This window comes from Physeter macrocephalus, chromosome 20 (assembly GCF_002837175.3).
Source record: "Physeter macrocephalus isolate SW-GA chromosome 20, ASM283717v5, whole genome shotgun sequence".
Lineage (NCBI taxonomy): Eukaryota > Metazoa > Chordata > Mammalia > Artiodactyla > Physeteridae > Physeter > Physeter macrocephalus.
Window position 1 is genome coordinate 49,194,935 of NC_041233.1, and position 21,594 is coordinate 49,216,528.

Genomic DNA, 21,594 nt, shown 5'->3' on the forward strand with positions numbered 1-21,594 from the left:
GACTGCAACATCCCTCCAGACTCCAGAACACTCTCCCTCCAGCCCCAGGCAACCTGACCTTTGCCTTGTTCCTGGGTGACCCGCAGCTGGTGCTGTCCCACCTGTCAGAGAGGAGATCAGGCACCCCTAAATTTCTACTTGGAAGTGGGAGAGCTGCAACCCCGATCCCGGCTGGGAACACTGGTGAAGTGCCAGTGGGAGGGAGGATTTTACACGGGCCACTTGATGGCGCTGTTGTCTTGCACAGCCCCCAAGCATGGTCCCTGGGGAAATGTGTGTGCCCCACCCTGAAGATTCATAAGAAGAATTCCAGGGACTTCCCTGGAGGTGCAGTGGTTAAGAATCCACCTGCCAATGCAGGGGGCACGGGTTCGACTCCTGGTCCGGGAAGATCCTGTGAAGCAACTAAGCCCGTGCACTGCAACTACTGATCTGCGCTCTAGAGCCCACGAGCCACAACTACTGAAGCCCGCGTGCTCTAAGGCCTGCGTGCCGCAACTACTGAGCCCACGTACTTCAACTACTGAAGATCGCGTGCCTAGAGCCTGTTCCCCGCGACAAGAGAAGCCACTGAAATGAGAAGCCCGCGCACCGCGACGAAGACCCAAGACAACCAAAACAGTAAATAATAATAATAATAAAAACCCAGAATTCCAGCAAGCTCTCTTCCTCTTTCTTCCGCTTTGGAGCAGAGAATGCTGGAACAGAAGAGGGTTACAAAAGACAGGGGTAGAGGGACTAACATCATCAGAAATGACAAAAGACGAAGCTCTCTACGTTTCTGAGTCTGCTAAGAAATAAAAGCTGATGTGACTTTGGAAAGCGGTCAGTGTTACATCGCAGCTAGGAAACAGCAAGCGACAGCCAAGGCCCTCTGTGATCTGACCCCCGCCTTCTGCTGCAACCTCACCGCAGGCTACTCCTGCCCTCTACCTGCTTCTTGTTTCTCACTTACTGTGTTGGTTGAAAGAAGCTGGGTTATGTTCTGAGCAAAAGCAACTCTAAGATCACAACAGTTGTTTATTTTTCACTCATGTCACATCTTCTATGAGTCCAGGCAACACGGTAGGCCAGCTCTCCTCCTTAGTGGTGGCTAAGCGGTGCATCTCGGTGTCAAAGCATGCTTCCACCATCCCCGTGGCAGGGGAGGTGTGCTCTGGAGCCCCACACCCACAAATGAGCGCTCCCACCCAGAAGGAATGCTTGTCACTTCCACCCACATTCCACTGGCTGTGGCATATTATGTAGCCTTAACTAACCACAGTGGGACAGGAAGTCAATCCGCCACGTGTCCAAAAGGAGGACGATGGAAACACTGGTGAGCAATGCTAATCCCTGCCACACAGTCCATGTTCTCTTCCACCTCCACACTCTAGGTCCTCAGAGTGGACCCTGGTTAACTTCTGCTCCCATCACTTATTCCTCACCCTCCAGCCCTGTACCCAGGCTAAGTGAGAACTGTGCTGATATCATTATACTTGTCACAGCATGTTATTATTTGTCTTACTCACAAAATTGCATGCTTCCAAAGGTATTTTACTTGTCTTTAAAAAATTCAAGTATGGAATTCAGTACATGGTACAGAAAGGGCACATAGTAGGGGATTCATCAATGTGCGATAAAGGGTTAAGCGAATAAACACAGGGGGTACGAAGGAATAGTGAGAGGCACAATGCTGCAGGGAAATGGAACACTCATGTTCAGTGTGAAGGTCAATCATCACCAAGACTGACAAAATCAAGCTCCCTACATTTGTAAATCTAAGAAGTAAAATCCAATGGAATTATGGGAAGTTATCTGATTTGTTGTTAGTTTTTTAGGTGGTGCTGTAGTTGTTTGTCCCAGCGAGAGACAGACATAGCCCAGTGCCTAGAACATTGTAGGATTCCGTATGTCTTAAGTTTCTCCCTCTCTCCTAAGAGTACCAGTGGTACTCTTGAAGAAGAAAACAAGGACAATCAAAACTCCCTTACAAGGAATAAATATTTACATCTATGAAATATAAGACTTGAAAATGTAAATTTTGAAACCTTTTTCAGTTTTTATATTAGAAAGTATTATGAGACCCATAGCAAAAATTTTGAATAATATGAAAAAGTATGAATTCAAAAGTGAAAGTCTCCTTGCCCATTTCTACCCTAGATTCCCAATACTACTCTCAGAAGAAATCGCTATAACAGCGTATTCTTCTAGAAAGTCTCTGCACATACTGCATTCAGACGTGTTGATATATAATCTTCTCACATAAATGAGATCATACCCTACAAATTCTACAACCTGCTTTTTTCTCTTCACTGTATATATAGGATATGTCTCTATTATGTCTCCTTTATTTTAAAGCTGAATAGTGAGAATAAGGAATTTAAGCCAAACCAATGAGCCACAATTTTTTGGAGTTTTGCTTTTAAATATATCTTTCATAGAGAAGAAGAGTTTAAGACATTCTCCTATGGAAACAATGAGAAAACTGAGCTCATATTCCACAGAAAATCCAGAAGACATCAGAAGAGTACTATATGGTCAATACAATGCAACTATTCATCTTTTAACTGAAAATAAGAATCTGAGAAAATAAGTATTTTACTTTCCTAGAAAGCGTGTGTGATTCTACCAGGAAAAAAAAAAATCTGATTTCAAATGTCCTTATTTCAAACATTCTGTCTTGTTATATAAACAGAGAATCAGAATTAAAGTCTCACCCCATCAACTTCAAAGCAATATGCACGCGTCAAATTTTCTCCATCAAAATCAGCATTTCGCTTGGAAAAGCCCTCTCTCTGCTGTTCTTTGACCACTATAATGTTCCTGGCATAACCTTGCCTGCAGCCACAGTGAGTGCACACAGCAGTCAAGCCGCAATCTGCACCTTACTCAAGAATTACTCCCCCAGCCAGGCTCTTTGCTCTGGGCACACTCTCCTCTGGTGCCAGACCTTGGCTCTCTCACTCCTCTGCCTGAGTTGGATCAGACTGCACTCCAGGACCAAGCATTGACCTCTGGCTCTGCTCTGGTTCCCCCGTGGGAGGCTGATTCCTGTCATTCATGGGACATCACAAATAGAGCAAGGACTGATCCTCTCATAGCCTGGAGAGGCTCCTGGATACTGGCACTAGCTGATCCATGGCACCTCCAGTTCCACAGTCATTGTCTCTTGGGGGCAAGAGACAATGCACCCAAGGCCCCAGCCTCCTCCGGATACCATAGTGGCTACTCTACTTCTCCAAGAAGACACTGAGCAGCTTCTAGAAGCAGTCAAGTCAGGAATGTGAGTTCAGAAGTCAGTCTGACTGGGGTCACACCCGACTTCTAATTCATAAGCTTGAGTGAGCCATTTAACCTAAGACTTCATTATCTCACTGATAACATTGGGTTAATGACAGCATTTATACAATATGGTTAAGTAAGGTAAAGTCTTACTTAACAAGATTAAATAATTCCTATTATTTATTGTGCTCAGTTAAAGTTCAGTTAAGTCATAATAGTATTACTGTGCTTAGCACAATGCATGAAGCTCAGTATGTGCTTAATGTTAGTGGAGATGTGATGCTGATAGTGATGATAATGATGCTAGACCTCTCCAGAAGTCTTTAGAATTACTGACTTCCTAAGTAATTAACTCCCTAGAATCATGCCCCATTACTTTTCCTAGATATCAAGGAATGAGATGCCTGCATCCTTCCAGAGGAAAGGCACTCTGACAAAGCTATGACAGTGCCCGGAACTGGCCAAGCAGACTCAACCAGGATCCTCCAAAACAAGGCAAACCCTTGCCCCTTTCCGTGTTCTTGAGGCTCCCAAGACCTCATCTGAGGCTTGGACAATTTTCTAATACTCATCCTGGAGCCTTTTATTTCCTCTTGCCACAAATCTGCCTGGTCATTTTTGATTGTTTTTGTTCCTTGCTCATACTTTCGATTCCATCTTTTACTTCTTTAAAAACAGTAAACATGGGTATCTGAGGTTCAGTATTTTATAATTACATCTAAAGTCTACAGACCCAATTGGGCTGTGTGTAGTGTCTGCTAGTAGTGCCTGGTTTCCTGAGGAGTTTTATGACGTGGTGATTGTGAGCCTGGGCTTACTGGGACTTTAACTGCAGGGACTCTCTGAGGCCTATAATGAGCGTGTGTTTCTCCAGAGACCATCTGCATCCATTTCTGCCAGGCAGGGCAGCATTGTCGATCCATAATCCCTTTATATCAAATTCTAGTTTGGGGTTTTTTGTTTGTTTTCCTTACACCTCAGGAGTAGTATGAACTTGAACCTAAACCCCATCAGTGCCTGCTTCTGGTTACAAATCCTTAAGAGAGATTTTGCACCATACGGTGCCAGGGTTGAGAAAAGCAAATTTCCCTGTTAACTCCCTGCAAGTCCCCACACCCACAGGGCATCCTTGCGAGGGTCCTGAATTCGAGTGGCAGCTTCAATCTCATTCCCCGTTTTGTAAAAAAGCAGGGTTTATCTCTTGCCTACAGATTGCAGTCTTTGCAGTCAAGGTTCTAGGTCGCCAAAAATCAGCAGCTCTCCCAAGGGAGGCCACCAGCTTCCATGCTGGTTTTCCCCTCTGACTGCTTGCTTTCTCTCCATTTCAGGCTTATAAGGATTCCTCTCACTTTCCTGCCAGATCAGCCGTGCAATTTAAATGACATATATTCCTTTTAATTTTATCTGGCATTCTAGTGTTTTGCATTAGATAGGCTTTACAGAATAACTAGTCCATCCATAATACTACCAGAAATAGCCTGGATTTTAATCTGATGCTAAAATTTACTCAGTATTTTGTTCACCCCATTATTTGAATGGTTTGTTTGCCTCTCCTTGTCATCCACTTCAATAATCATGATGTTCCTGCTATACTGTAGTGCCCCCTCAAACTCACCTCTGCCTGAGTTGTCTCTTATTATCTCCTCTCATTTTCCATTAAGCTCTGGCTCTTCACCATGGATTTTTCCAACCAGGTCTGCCCAGAGGAGAAAGGTTACTGTATAATTATTATCTTTATTACGTGACTTCAAGCAAGAGTTCTAGAAAATTTAGTTCTTGACAGGTACAATAAAATTACACACAGAAAGATGGGGATTAATTACATTCTCACTAAGACAAGTCCTATTGTAGAGATGATGTGGAATAATATGGCTTTTTATACATTATCTGTCACAAAATATACCACACACAAAACTATCTAATTATGTTGCCAACCACCTCAGGGGATATAACCATCTACATCCTATAATGCTTTCATTATCTTAAAATTAATCACAAAGGACTCTGAAAAGATCCATTAATAGCCCCCGCAAAACATACTAAATGCCTCCATGTTGTTCTTTCTTTGACGCTCAAGCATTGGGATTCCAAGCCCAGCCTCTGAGATAAACAACCTGGGTTTAGATCCCTGCTCTAATCCTTATAGGTGAGAGCCTGGAGCAGGTCACTTCATCTCTATGAGCCTCTGGTCCTCATCTGCCCAACAGGGATAACAGCTCCTCCCTTACAGGACCACATCAGGGTTTAAATAAGAACATCTGTAAAATCCTTGGTACAGTTCCTGGCACATAGGTTGTCTTCAACAAACAGCAGCTAAAAGAATGAATTCTATTAATACATAGTTTAAAAAAAATACCCAGAATTCTCATAAATGGAGTAGTGAGCACAACTGGGCCAATATCAGTAAAGTGTAAGGCAGCCAAGAGGTTTGTTTAAGGAATGGGAATTAATGTGTGCTGACCCGACCACTCTTCTACTTGGTCCTCTGTGGAACTAACCCGCTCTCCAAGATGATCAGTCAGGATAAAGCCTCAATTCAGAATTTGCAATAGCTGGTTGTGTGACTCAGCATCATTAGCACAAGTACATAGAGTTCTATTCTCCTGCCCAGCTCATTCATCAGCTGTTTGTGCTCTTGACCACTCTGGGGAAGACTCACGCTCCCAGCTGTTGCACTGGATGCTCCTCTGCCTGGAATACTCCATAGTCTTTCTTAGGCTAAGTCCTACTCATTCTCTACATACCAGCTTGGATGCAGCTTCCTCCAGACTCTCCAGTGTTACCGAGAGCCTTGCTCTGAGTTCCTAGAGCATCTCCTCATCACAGCATCAACTACCCTGGACTATGACTACACACTTATTTGTTTGGATCCTCAGTAAGGTAAGATGCATTAGGATAGCAACCATGTTCTCCCTTGATCAGCACGAAATCCAAGCCCTAGTACAATGGCTGACAGGCCTTAAATGTTGGTTGGATGAATGAATGAATGAATGAATGAAACATACAAACAACTGTAGCAAAAGACTTATTTGTCCCATGGACATCACTTAGAGGTATCAGAAATATCAACGGTGTTTGGTCACTCAGACAGACCTAAATATCTAATTGAGGTAATCGAACTGAAGAAGTGGCAGAGACATACACATTGAATGCTGTCTTCTTGGTGAAAGCCAAGAAGCGTCTAAGGGATTTTTAAATCCTAGATGCAAATTCCTTTTCACCTATATAAGGTCCCCCATCTGTCTGTCTGTTTCTTTCTCTCTTTTCTCCCCTCTCTCTGATACACACACACCACCTCCAAATAGTACATGACTCGGTACCTGGTACATAGCCACTAAATAAATATTAACTGAATAACTGAATGGCACCCCTATATTTTCCCCCCATCAATCCTAACACTTTGCCTGTGGTTAATGTTTTAACTTCCAGCAATCCACCTCCAGCCTCCATTTTTGTGATGTATTTTAAATAACATTTACTATAGTTGATACTTTTGTTTTTCAATGAACATACACAGTATTTTATTAATATCATTTAAGAACTTTTAAAAATAATACATGTTATATCAGGCAATCACTAATATTTCACTAGTATATGGCCAGGTGTTTTTTCCTTTCATTAATTTTGGGATTTGGGCATTTTTTAAATTTATTGTTTTTACTGAAGTATAGTTGACTTACAATGTTGTGTTAGTTTCTGGGGTACAGCAAAGTGATTCAGTTACATATTTTTTTAAATTATAGGTTATTACAAGATATTGAATATAGTTCCCTATGTTATACAGTAGGACCTTGTTGTTCATCTATTTCATATATAGTAGTTTGTATCTGCTCATCCCAGACTCCTAATTTATCCCTCCCCACCAACTTTCCCCTTTGGTAACCATAAGTTTGTTTTCTATGTCTGTGAGTCTGTTTCTGTTTCATAGATAAGTTCATTTTTGTCATATTTTAGATTCCACATATAGGTGATATCATATGATATTTGTCTTTCTCTGACTTACTTCACTTGCTATCATAATCTCTAGGTCCATCCATGTTGCTGCAAATGACATTATTTCATTCTTTATTATGGCTGAGTAATATTCCATTGTATATATAGACCACATCTTCTTTATCCATTCATCTGTTGATGGACATTTAGGATGTTTCCAGGTCTTGGCTATTGTAAATAGTGTTGCTATATGAATATAGGGGTGCATGTATCTTTTTGAGTTATAGTTGTTTTTCTGGATATATGCCCAGGAGTGGGATTGCTGGATCATATGGCAACTCTATTTTTAGGTTTTTGGGGGGAACCCCATAGTGTTTTCACAAATGAACTTATCTATTAAACAGAAACAGACTCACAGATATAAAGAACAGACTTGTGGTTGCCAAGGGGATGGGGGAGGGATGGATTGTGAGTTTAGGATTAGCAGATGCAAACTATTATATATAGAATGGATAACTCTCCATAGTAGCTGCACCAATTTACATTCCCACCAACAGTGTAGGAGGGCTCCCTATTCTCCACACCCTCTCCAGCATTTATTGTTTGTGACTTTTTTTATAGTTGACCCTTATTCTTTACACAGTCTTAAAATCATGGGGTTTTTTCCCCAATATTTCTTACTGCTCTTCAAAGTGCACTGTAATGCCTGACGATAAGGACTGAGCCCTGAATACAGAGATCCACAAAGTCCTCCAGCCCTCAGCAGCACTTCTCAGGAGAGCTAGGAAATAGTCACTGTGTGGCCTGCTAAGCAACCCAACATGAGAATGTACCTGCCCCTGGAGTGTGCTTCCCAACCTACATTCATGTGACCACGGGGATGTGGCCTTTCTGTGAGGAGCTTTCACACCACCTGGCTTCCAGCTCAAATACTGCTCCTTCCAGGCATTTCTGGGGAGGAACTTCCTCAGCACATTCTGCCCAGGTTTATCTCCAACCTGAACCAACCTGTGTTTTCATTAAAAACACATAATTTAGAAAAGCAGCTGGAGGACTACCATCTCAGTGTTTGCCCACACACCCAAAAAGCAGGATAACCGCCTTGGGGGCCTTCACACTCTGTCAATGCCAAGTGGCCAAGGGCAGGCCTCGGCTAAGAAAGATTCATCCGTTTCAGCTGCAGGAAAAGACTGGGTATACTTGCCTGCTACCAGAGACCTGTTCATATTTCTCTACACAGGTCAGTGATTTTTTTCTTCCCACACACATTCTCTTGGGAACTTTGAAGCTAATAAAGAGGCCAGCTGTGATGCCTGGGTTAACACTCCCATGTGTGTCTGTTCCTGACATCAGGGTACATGACATAGGAACAAGATAAGAAATGCTTAAAAAATGGAAAAGCGATGAGATGGGGAAAGAGTGAGAAACCCTGACACAGTCTAACTTCCCTTACTCTCGGTTATTACCTGAACTTTTATTTTTAAAACCACAAAGCCTTGAAATTCATGAATAATACAGGAAATCTGTAAAATGCCACTTTTCTGGAATAAGCAGGACATTTAAATGCAAAGTGCAGTTCCACACACAGCTGTACTCAATGTGACAAATTAAGCTCTTCTTATTCCTAGTCTTGACATTTACCTTCAAGATGTTTGTTCAATGTAGAGAGAAAGAGCAGGGAAGAAGCAGATGAGAGGAGTGGCCACAACAACCCCCAGGAGGCCAGCCCCCCATAAGATGCCCTCAGGGGGTGAAAGGTTACCCTGGGAGCCCTCCTTCCCCTCCAGCAGAGGACATGAGAAGAACCATCTTCTGCGCTGTTGCATTTTCTCAGGAAGACCTTCTCATAAAAATGGCATTCTTTAATCATAACGATCTCTCTTCAGAATGAGCAGGACAGAAATCTAGAAACTGAGTAAACTAGAAAGTTTCTGACTCCCTGTTGGACCCATAACTCCATCCTTTACTCAGCTAGACTCACAAAGCCCATCCTCACACCCTCCCTTATTATTCAACATATTTATTCAGGAGGAGTGTCTACTATGTGCCTGGCATGCTTAGGGTCCCTCAGTAAATAGTGAAGACCAAGCTCACTGTCTTCTGCCGGCAGCTGGGGATGGGCATGAAGAGCCAACACTTCCATCAGCTGCAGTAGTAAGTGTTTCACACATTAGCTTACCCAATCCCCATTGCAGCCCTGTGAGGGAGGTACTATTATTATTCACATTTTACAGATGAGAAAACTGAGGCACAGAGAGGGTATCTGGCTAGCAAACTAGTAAGCAGTCGAGCTGGGATGTGAACCCACGCACCCTGGCTCCAGAATCAGCATGCTTTAACCACTTCACTAGTTTACCTCTCACTATGGCCTCCTCCACTTGCTGCCTTACTATTTGTTTACAACAATGAGCGCACCCTCCCAAGGGCAGGGTCCACACCCTAGTTATTTGGGAAACCACCACTCACAACCCCTATAGAGTTTGGGTCGTGGGTACTCAATAAATATTTACTGAATAAATGATTCACCTTCTATTACTATTAAATTACCCTGGAGCTACAACAGCCAGTTGTAGTGGAAAGAGACCTGGCACAGGAAAGACTACTAATATTACCAAGTGGTTGACAGCATAGTCAAAGGCAGCCAAAGGTTATAACAATTACCTGGCATGCGTAGGGTCCATCAGTAAACAGTGCAGACCAAGCTTACTGCCTTCCGCCGGCAGCTGGGGATGGGGATGAAGAACCAACACTTTCCGCTGGCTGCAGGGCTAAGTGTTTTACACATTAGCTCCCCCAATTTCCATTGCAGCCCTGTGAGGGAGGTACCATTATTATTTGCATTTTACAGACGAGGAAACTGAAAATATCAGGAAAATGTCTCCATGTAGGTGCCTTGCCATCATGCTACACACCTCACGCTTGATTTGATAACCAACGCTAGTTGCCTAGTATATAAAGTTAACATTCCAAACCCAAAACCAATCAATCCATGATATTCTTAAGGGGTCAACAAAGCAGAACATTTTAAACAGAGCTCTTCTGAAAAATCCATGACCATGGACACAACATAACAAGGAAGATCTCAAATTCTTACAGGAAAAACCTACATATATGTAGCTACAAAAGACTGTACTAATCTTGTGAAAAGCAGATAAAACCAATCATTTGGAGACCAAGAATTCAATTGGGTCCAGATATAAAGCCCAAAAGAAAATGACTGTTCCTGATGTTTACTTCCGCAGGAACCCAATTCTCTTTGCACATTTTTTTTACTAATACATTGTGATATCAATGTATTAGTATGAGATAAGAATAAAGGCACTATCTAAACCAAACAAACTGAATTAACTGCTTTTTTAAGACCTCTTATCAAAAATAATAGAAAAAAATAAGAGTATCTTATTTCAGTTAGTCACTTTTGGTTGCTTTTCCCCTCTGACATAAAGTGAAGGTAAAGAAAGAGAAGAAGTCAATGAAAAACGCTGGGAAACACTGTCACAGGCCAAAATGCAAACATCAGGAAGAGTCTGTACACTTCTAATCCCCACTTCCTAACCTAGTAAACTCCTATTCATCCTTCAAGACCTTGCTCAAGTGTCACCTCCACTGTGAAGCTCTTCCCTTCTGTGCCCCACCTCCAGCAGCTCACTCTCATTACTGAGATCCTATAGCACCTGAGAAGTAACACTATCATATCATATCATATCATATCATATCATACTATAACTATGCACTGACATCCTTCTCGCACAGAGAATATGAGGCCTTCCTTATGAAGTTTCCCAGTACATCCACCTGCTAAATAACTACTGAAACGAGAAGTAAACAATGATCATTTAAAAAAATATTACTTCCTTCTTCCTAAGCTATTTGTATTATTGCACAACAAAAAGCTCTTCAAAGCAGCATAAAGACCCAGCAATTCTCAAGGCCTTTACTTTGACTCTCCTTTTGTGATTTTTTTTTTTCCCTGTATGGTCTTCAAAACTAGTCCTGCTGAGCTACAAAATCAACCATCACTGAAATGTAAAGTAGAAGAAATAACCAAGGACTTTGGTTTTCAATGCTATTTTTGTCTGTTCTGCCCACGAGAAAACTGTCAGTAAGGACACCCCACACACATCAGTGCATCTGCCTGAACTGAAAAGAATGCGGAAAGGCTCACTGGGAACATCAAACCTACTTTATAAATCCAAGTGCCCAGACATGATCTCTTTCTTTAAATGCGCTTGGCAAATGTACGGCTGAAGGTTAACAGACAATTAAGAATCACTGTAGTTCAACGAAAATGATGAATAAAACAGAAAGATCAGCCTTGCATGGTTGCATAAAATCAGCTACAATTAAACAAAAAGAAGCCATTAGAGAAAGCACTGTGCTTGCTAAATGCATCTTGCTGGTATAGTGCCATGGTTAAATGTTTGGATTTAGGGAGATCACAGAGCCAGAATTTAAATCCACAGAGCCAGAATTTAAGTCCATGCTCCACCATGTATAAGCTGGGCAACACTGAATGTGTTACTTGATCTCTTTATGCCTCAGTTTTCTTTTCTGTAAAATGGGAATAATAATAGTACAATCCCAGGTTTGTTATAAGTACTTAGCAGAGTGTCTGGCATATGGTAAACGTTCAATAAGTATTAACACTTACCATTCTTTCTCCTATCTCATTTATTTATTCATTAGTTCAAGAAAATAAACATTTAATGCAGACACTAAACATTGTGCTGGAGACTTTCACACATCATTGCGATTCCTATCTGGAAAAATGAAAGGGTTAGACATGATGAAACTTTCCAATGCCAACATCTTTTATCCTAGTTGTGTGAGTAGTCAAACATGGCTACCAGGGTTCTGCAAATATTTGATTCAAATTTCATTGTTAAAATATATCAATCATTTTTTTGGAACTGTGCTATAAAGCATCAGCCACACTCACTTGTGTTCTCTATCAAATTTTAACAAAAAGCAGACCCCAAATGATTTAATTTGTGCTGCTTGGTTACCTCTGCTTTTTTCTGAAGCCCTCATGATAAAGTTTCCTTGTGGATGTATTTGAACTTCTTGGGAATGTGATGCTGATTAAGAAGACTGCAGGTCTTTTCTTGCTTTGTTTTGCTAAATTCAGACCTACCCATGTCTACTCACATAAAATCATACAATCCAATACAGCAAAACATACGTGTGCTCCACTCAATTAAATGACAAGAAACGTTCATATGGTATTTTCTGCTAAATGGTGACAAATTAAGATGGCCAAGGAACACATTAATTGACTCTTTAAACTGAACACAACAATTAATAATTGCATGCACTTGCTACTTGCTGTGATATTAATTTGAAATGAGCATTTCCTACTCTTTTGAGCTACTGTAACTGTTAAATTGAAGAGCAAGCTATTAAAAAATACTACCATGTGCAGCTACTCATCTGTGTGAACCCAGATTTTCTTGATACCATGTAAAGAGTGTGTGTGTATATGAGAGAAAGAGATACAGAGAGACACAGAATGAAAAGAGATAGAAAATTAAATTGGATGCTTAGATTGATGTGACTAGAACTGTTTTCTATAAACACAAATTTCATTGGAAGTTTATTAAATCAGCCTCATTGATCTTTTGGATGACTTTATAGTAATCGAATGTCGCAAATTCAAACTAACAGCTTATACTAACAAAATGTCCCTTTAATCTCTTCTTCATATTTGAATCTTACATGATATTTCATTTAAAAGGGGAGGTTCAGAAAACTTTGTTCCAAGCTATTCTCTTTAATGAGCAATTACCATAGGCCAGTAACTATTATGATTCCTAGGTGGGACACAAAGAAAAATATTACCAAGTACCTGTCTACAAGCTTTAAATCTAGAAAAGGCAGACATATGCACATTTACAATAAGGCAGTACATGGGAAGTGCCATCAAAGTGTGTGTGTGTGTGTGTGTGTGTGTGTGTAATTATATATAACACGTGAAGGAATGAGGAGGTAGGTTAAAGGAAAAGTTATATAAATAATTAGTATTTAAGTTGCACATTGAATACTGAATAGAATTCAATAGGAGGGTTAAATGGAAAGATTTAAAGGTAGAAGATTCAGGAAATGTTCAAGAAAAATGCATGGTCCAGTGTGTGTATATACTTTTTTGTTCACATGCACTGAAGGGGGGAGGGGAGGCGAGAGAACAACCTGAGATAAGGCTAGCTTAAATTAAAATATGTTGTAGCCCCTAAAACTGTACCTAGAATAAAGATGTACATTTGGTATTTATCCTATATCTAATGAGCCCAAAGAGAAAATGTTTAAAGTGAACTGTTGATATTCCCTTCCAGTTTTTTCTTTCAGTCAAGGTATCATTATAATTTCCAGTAAACTGAAGCTTGATAATCCTCCTGTCTCTTGATCTTTCCTAACAATTTCTCACAAATGTGAAAATTATTCCAGTATTTGACAAGAGTTTTAATTCTTCAAACTGGAAGTATCTGGTCACAGCTGCTCCCTATAATTCTTTGGTATTTACCTGAGAAATCTCCAAGTCTGCTTTCAGTATAGTCTACAAAAAAATACATCATGAAATTAAAGAACTTTGAAGAGGGAAGGAACCATAAAATCATGTAACTCAAATTCCTCACTTTCAAAGGCATCTATGACCCATAAAGGTTAGATGACTCTTTTGAAAGGATGAAATGAAACAGAGCATGAAACCATTTTTTAACTCAAAAACCACTAAAACAAAATTTTTTTAAGTGTCAAACAAGTTCATCACACAAGTTCTCAGTGCTAGGACTATAAACATGATAGCATGATTCCAATTTTTAAGTTTCTTGACTTCCAAGCCAAGCTTATCTTCTTGCAGGGTCCAGTGGGGGATTAAAAATAAGGCAACACCAAGTCCCTGGTTCCAAGACTATGTCTAATTGGGGAGATAACAGATAAAGTCTATAAATAGAAGACTTTTTTTTGGCTACAGCCATACCAGATGGAAATAATCATAATTCTTCATTTATAACACATTATCAACACTGCTCCATGTATGACTCTCTTTTTCATTTATTTTATTTATCTTTAAAAATACAGTGAACACCATGAATGCCCCATCCATCCCAAGAACCACGATGCAGATGATCATATCTACCCATGGGCACCTTCTTGTCCCTTTCCCTGTCTTCCCTCACACAGGAGGGGAAGCCCACTTCCTGCTGTTAACAAGGGAAGACTCAGTGGAGTCGGTCCAACTGGAGCCAAGGATGATCACTAGCATTTGGATACATGGAAAATAATATCCAAACGTGAATAAAATCTTGAACAAAGTTCAAACACAAAAAACTACAAGGCAGGTTTGTGGAAGGAGTAGGAGGGATACAAAGACTGATTCAGCGTTATAATAATTTGTGAACGGGCTTAATGAGAAACAATAGAAGATACACCTTATGGGTAGAGGGCTCTAAACGCCACCTAAGGGGTCTTAAGTTTATTCTGAAGACAATGGGGAGATTCTCAAAGGGGAAATGAATGATCAAAGTAGTGTTTGGGGAAAATCAGCAGGATGGATATAACCAAAACAGTCCAAAGGGAAGGAAACCAAAGTCAGAAAGTTCAGAGTTGTACAAGAAAATGTCACAGAAAATGACAACTGGCCAACATTCTAATAGCAGCCACTCCCTGCTTCCCACAAAAATAACCACCCATCATGAAAAACAAAGACGTAAGACTTACAAAATCACTTAAGTAAATAATCTAACTATTAACAAGAACCCTCAGATTATCTTTAAAAATATTCAACAAGAGATAGCTTAAAATAAACACATCTATTAAAATCACACAGAGTTAAAGGATAAACAGAGTCACTAGGCAAATGCTAATTTTAAAAAAGCAGATGGCCATATTAATTTCAGATGAAGTAGGGTATACAATTCAGCTGACCTGAAATGTCTATAGAAAAATATAAATTTCACAGATAAACCCCCAAAGAAGTACACAATGTAAAGAGATTAATTAGTAGTGAAAGAAACTGAAAAATTAAAGGAAAGAAAAAGGCTGCAGAACCAGATGTTCCAATATGGACAAAAAGATGTAAAACCAACCGATTCATTTTATAAATCTAATATAATTCTAATATCTGAGAAAACTAGCTCCCATTAAAAACAAATTGCTGAAATTAACTATGGACCAGTCCCATGTCTTTAATTTTAATACGTATTACATAGAGTCCCTGATCTACCAGGCACTATGCTAAAACATAAGAAAAAATATGTTCTCTGTCTTCCTGGTACTTACAGTCTAGCCATTAAACAAGTAATTATTAGTGTGATGGGGTAGATATGTGACAATCACACCAAAATACTGACAAACTTTTTTTTTTTTTTTTTTTTTGCGGTACGTGGGCCTCTCACTGTTGTGTCCTCTCCCATTGTGGAGCACAGGCTCTGGACGCGCAGGCTCAGCAGCCATGGCTCACGGGTCTAGCCTCTCCGCACCATGTGGGATATTCCCAGACCAGGGCACGAACCCGTGTCCCCTGCATCGGCAGGCAGACTCTCAACCACTGTGCCACCAGGGAAGCCCGACAAACATTTTTCAAATAAACTAAAAGAATCATTCAAAATGACCACAGAGGAGGTTAATCCCAGGAATGCAAGTATAGTTTAATGTTAAGAAATTTATTTATGAAAATGACTATACTACCCAAAGGAATCTACAGATTCAATGCAATCCCTATCAAATTACCAATGGCATTTTTCACAGAATTAGAACAAAAAATTTTACAATTTATACGGAAACACAAAAGACCCTGAATAGCCAAATCAATCTTGAGAAAGAAAAATGGAGCTGGAGGAATCAGGGTCCCTGACTTCAGACTATACTACAAAGCCACAGTAATCAAATCCGTATGGTACTGGCACAAAAAAAGAATATAGATTAGTGGAACGGAATAAAAAGTCCAGATATAAACCAACGCACCTACGGCCACCTAATCTATGACAAAGGATGCAAGAATATACAGTGGAGAAAAGAGAGCCTCTTCAATAAGTGGTGATGGTAAAGCTGGACAGCTACATGTAAAATAACGAAATTAGAACACTCCCCAAGGCCATGCACAAAAATAAACTCAAAATGGATTAAAGAACTAAATGTAAGAACAAACACTATAAAACTCTTAGAGGAAAACATAGGCAGAAGAACATGCCTTGACATAAATCGCAGCAAGATCTTTTTTGATCCACCTCCTAGAGTAATGAAAATAAAAACAAAAATAAATAAATGGGACCTAATTAAATGTAAAAGCTGTTGCACAGCAAAGGAAACCATAAACAAAATGAAAAGACAACCCCCAGGATGGGAGAAAATATTTGCAAATAAAGCAACCAACAAAGGATTACTCTCCAAAATATACAAACAGCTCATGCAGCTCAATATCAAAAACAACAAGCAACCCAATCAAAACATGGGCTGAAGATCTAAGTAGACATTTCTCCAAAGAAGACATACAGATGGCCAAAAAGCACATGAAAAGATGCTCAACATCATTTGAGAGGCCTGAGCACCGCGATGAAGAGTGGCCCCCGCTTGCCACAACTAGAGAAAGCCCTCGCACAGAAACGAAGACCCAACACAGTCATAAATAAATAAATAAATAAATAAATAAATAAAACTACAATGAGATATCACCTCACACAGGCCAGAATGGCCATCATCAAAAAATCTACAAACAATAAATGCTGGAGAGGGTGTGGAGAAAAGGGAACCCTCCTACACTGTTGGTGGGAATGTAAATTGGTACAGCCACTATGGAGAACGATATGGAGGTTCCTTAAAAAACTAAAAATAGAACTACCATATGACCCAGCAATCCCACTCCTCGGCATATATCTAGAGAAAACATTAATTCAAAAAGATACATGCACTCCAATGTTCATTGCAGCCCTACTTACAATAGCCAGGACATGGAAGCAACCTAATTGTCCATCAACAGAGGAATGGATAAAGAAGATGTGGTACATATATACAATGGAATATTACTCAGCCATAATAAAGAACAATAGGGGCTTCCCTGGTCGTGCAGTGGTTGAGAGTCCACCTGCCAAGGCAGGGGACACGGGTTCGTGCTCTGGTCCGGGAAGATCCCACATGCCGTGGAGCGGCTAGGCCCGTGAGCCATGGCCACTGAGCCTGTGCATCCAGAGCCTGTGCTCCGCAACGGGAGAGGCCACAACAGTGAGAGGCCCGCGTACCACAAAAAAGAAAAAGAAAAAAAAAGAACAATATAATGCCATTTGCAGCCACATGGGTGAAACTACAGATTGTCATACTGAGTGAAATAAGTCAGACAGAGAAGGACAAATATATGATATCACTTATATGTGGACTCTTAAAAGGGGGTACAAATGAACTTATCTACAAAACAGAAATATAGTTACAGACATAGAAAACAAAGTGGATATATGTATATATATAACTGCTTCACTTTGCTGTACACCTGAAAATAACACAACATTGTAAATCAACTATACTCCAATAAAAATTTTAAAAAATAAAATAAAATAAAGTTCTGGGGCATGGATTCAGGTACTTGAATCAATAAAAAAAGAAATTTATTTATATAATATAGTTGTATATCAACATATCTAATATATATATACACACATGCTAATATATAGCTAGTGAAAAGTTTAATTATATTAATAATAATTTTTTTAAAACTCTTAAAAAACAAAAAAAATAAGATCAGCTCAGAATTGCAGACCAGTGTAAACTGCGGCCTTAAACCTTATATGCCAATTCCTTGATGTATAAAAAAGTATTTTTTAAAAACCCATAACAGTGTTGGAAAGCAAGAAGGGGAACCTTCAGTGAACCAAAACTCATATGGAATCCCTTAAAGATAGAAAGTAGACTGGATCAGATGAAAAGAGGAACCAAAGTCCAAAATACTCAGAGAAAATGACTGCTGAACAATGTGGTGGAGCTTCTGGGGGTGTTCTAAGCTAAGAAGTAGGATGGATATAGGAGAGGGATCCAGGGCAACCCATAGTGTGATCTGAGTGGAGATAGTTATCACAGTAGGAACAGACAGGCAAAACCTGTCACTCCCCACTCACCCCTGTGCCCCAAACACTGACCAGTAGAACAGCCCACCTGGAAATGCATCCTCCCTCCTTTATCATTACTGGGCTGCTTCAGTGAAAGAGACACCATTAGCAGACAGGCAAGATGAGTCCACAACCAAGAACTCCAAAACATTTGGGGACAACCAAAATCATCAAACTCAACAAGACCTAACACCAGAGGAAGAATTATTGGAACAAACAGGGAGAGACTTTAAAACAAGTATAATTTTAAAAAGCATAATTAATAATACCAAAATGACCAACCAAGATATTAGTCATTAAAAGTAAAAGTTTACTAAGAAATTGTATCTTCGAAATATAATAGGATATTTGTTTTCTCAAAATGAGTCAAGTAATTCTAAAGCTCATCTAGAAGAATACCTAGATGATATTAGCCAAGAAATTTTGGAAAGGAAATAAATGGTCTTATCAGATAATAAAAAATTAAAACAGCAAGATAGTGGTATAAGAATTGATAATTAATCAGATAGAATAATAGCCCAGAAACAGACCTCAGTATGTATTAAACCTTACTATAACAACGAAAATAATGAAAGAACTTAAACCTTACTACAACAACGAAAATAATGAAAGAACTGACTGTAAAAAAAAAAAAAAAAAAATCCACAAAATAGCTAAAATAATTCACAAATATTTAAATGATCAAAGGATAAAGACATCCTAAGCAAAACTGCAATCCAAGAAATAAAAGAAGATAGTTTTGATTGTATTAAAAATACTACACAAAAATAAAAAGCAAACGATAAATCAGAAAAATATATCTGGAAAATATATGACAAAAAAGGGATTAGCCTCCAAATATAGAGAGCTCCTATGACTTAATTTTTAATTAGTATAGATATTGAGATACAAAGAAAAAAGATTCTTTGAATAGTCACCATTTTAATGGTATTTATCTCTAAGTCGTAAAAGTAAAAATTTTACTTCCTTTATATTTTTTTGTATACCCCAAATTTTCTACAATGAAGGCAATATTTTTATAATCTGAAATAAAGGTTACTTCCAAATCAGTAAAATGAAGATGAACACACAGGCAAACACAATTCACAAAAGAAGAAATAGAAGGCCAGTTAAGATATGATAAAAGGTGGACATCTCTAATCAAAACTACAAAATAAAATAGGATGCCATGTTTGTTTCTTAAATTGTCAAAGTTTAAAAAACAATTTTTTTTAAATGATACTACCAAGTGTTAGCAAGAATTCAATGAAACATACTCTCACATACTCTTGGTGGTGGAAACTAAACTGGTATAATCTTACTGAAGAACGTGGCAATATATACTGTAAGTATTAAAAATAACAAACTCATAATTTCTACTTACAGGAGATTACCCTGAGAAAATAATCATAGCAGCAAAAAAGTATTTTCGAATTTTGTTTTGTTATACAGCAGGTTCTTATTAGTTATCTATGTTATACATGTTAGTGCACATATGTCAATCCCAATCTCCCAATTCATCCCACCACCACCACCATCACCACCCCCGCTTTCCCCACTTAGTGTCCATCCATTTGTTCTCTACATCTGTGTCTCTATTTCTGCCTTGCAAACTGGGTCATCTGTACCATTTTTCTAGATTCCGCATATATGCGCTAAATATGATATTTGTTTTTCTCTTTCTGACTTACTTCACTCTGTATGACAGTTTCTAGGTCCATCCACGTCTCTACAAATGACCCAATTTCGTTCCTTTTTATGGCTGAGTAACATTCCATTATATATATACATACCGCATCTTCTTTATCCATTCATCTGTCGACAGGCATTTAGGTTGCTTCCATGACCTGGCTATTGTAAATAGTGCTGCAATGAACATTGGAGTGCATGTGTCTTTTTGAATTATGGTTTTCTCTGGGTATATGCCCAGTAGTGGGATTGCTGGGACATATGGTAACTCTATTTTTAGTTTGTTAAGGAACCTCCATACTGTTCTCCATAGTGGCTGTATCAATTTACATTCCCACCTACAGTGCAAGAGGGTTCCCTTTTCTCCACACCCTTGCCAGCATTTGTTATTTGTAGACTTTCTGATGATGCCCATTCTAAAAGGTGTGAGGTAATACCTCATTGTAGTTTTGATTTGTATTTCTCTAATAATTAGTGATGTTGAGCAGCTTTTCATGTGCCTCTTGGTCATCTGTATGTCTTCTTTGGAGAAACGTCTATTTAGGTCTTCTGCCCATTTTTTGATTGGGTTGTTTGTTTTTTTAATATTGAGCTGCATGAGCTGTTTATATATTGTGGAGATTAATCCTTTGTCCGTTGATTCATTTGCAAATATTTTCTCCCATTCTGGGGGTCTTTTCATCTTGTTTATAGTTTCCTTTGCTGTGCAAAAGTTTTTAAGTTTCATTAGATCCCATTTATTCACTTTTTTTACTTCCATTACTCTAGGAGATGGATCAAAAAAGATCTTACTGTGATTTCTGTCAATTATGTATAGTATCATGTCATCTGCAAACAGTGACAGTTTTACTTCTTCTTTTCCAATCTGGATTCCTTTTACTTCTTTTTCTTCTCTGATTGCCGTGGCTAGGACTTCCAAAACTATGTTGAATAACAGTGGTGAGAGTGGACATCCTTGTCTTGTTCCTGATCTTAGAGGAAATGTTTTAGGTTTTTCACCATTGAGTATGATGTTTTCTTTGGGTTTCTCATATATGGCCTTTATTATGTTGAGATAAGTTCCCTCTATGCCCACTTTCTTGAGAGTTTTTATCATAAATGGGTGTTGAATTTTGTCAAAAGCTTTTTCTGCATCTATTGAGATGATCATATGGTTTGTATTCTTCAATTTATTAATGTGGTTTATCACATTGATTGATTTCCATATATTGAAGAATCTTTGCATCCCTGGGATAAATCCCACTTGATCATGGTATATGATCCTTTCAATGTGTTGTTGGATTCTGTTTGGTAGTATTTTGTTGAGGATTTTTGCATCTATATTCATCAGTGATATTGGTCTGTAATTTTTTATTTGTAGTACTTTGTCTGGTTTTGGTATCAGGGTGATGGTGGCTTCACAGAATGAGTTTGGGAGTGTTCCTTCCTCTGCAGTTTTTTGGAAGACTTTGAGAAGGATGGGTGTTAGCTCCTCTCTAAATGTTTGATAGAATTCACCTGTGAAGCCATCTGGTCCTGGACTTTTGTTTGTTGGAACAGTTTTAATCACAGTTTCAGTTTCAGTGCTTGTGATTGGTCTGTTCATATTTTCTATTTCTTCCTGGTTCAGTCTTGGAAGGTTATACCTTTCTAAGAATTTGTC

The 21,594-nt window shown here is 39.1% G+C and overlaps 1 protein-coding gene across 3 annotated transcripts in view; it reads right to left on the reverse strand.

Annotated features, from left to right (window-relative positions):
* Positions 1-21,594, reverse strand: part of HTR7 (5-hydroxytryptamine receptor 7) — a 111,347-nt gene that overhangs the window by 53,182 nt on the left and 36,571 nt on the right. The window lies entirely within an intron of this gene.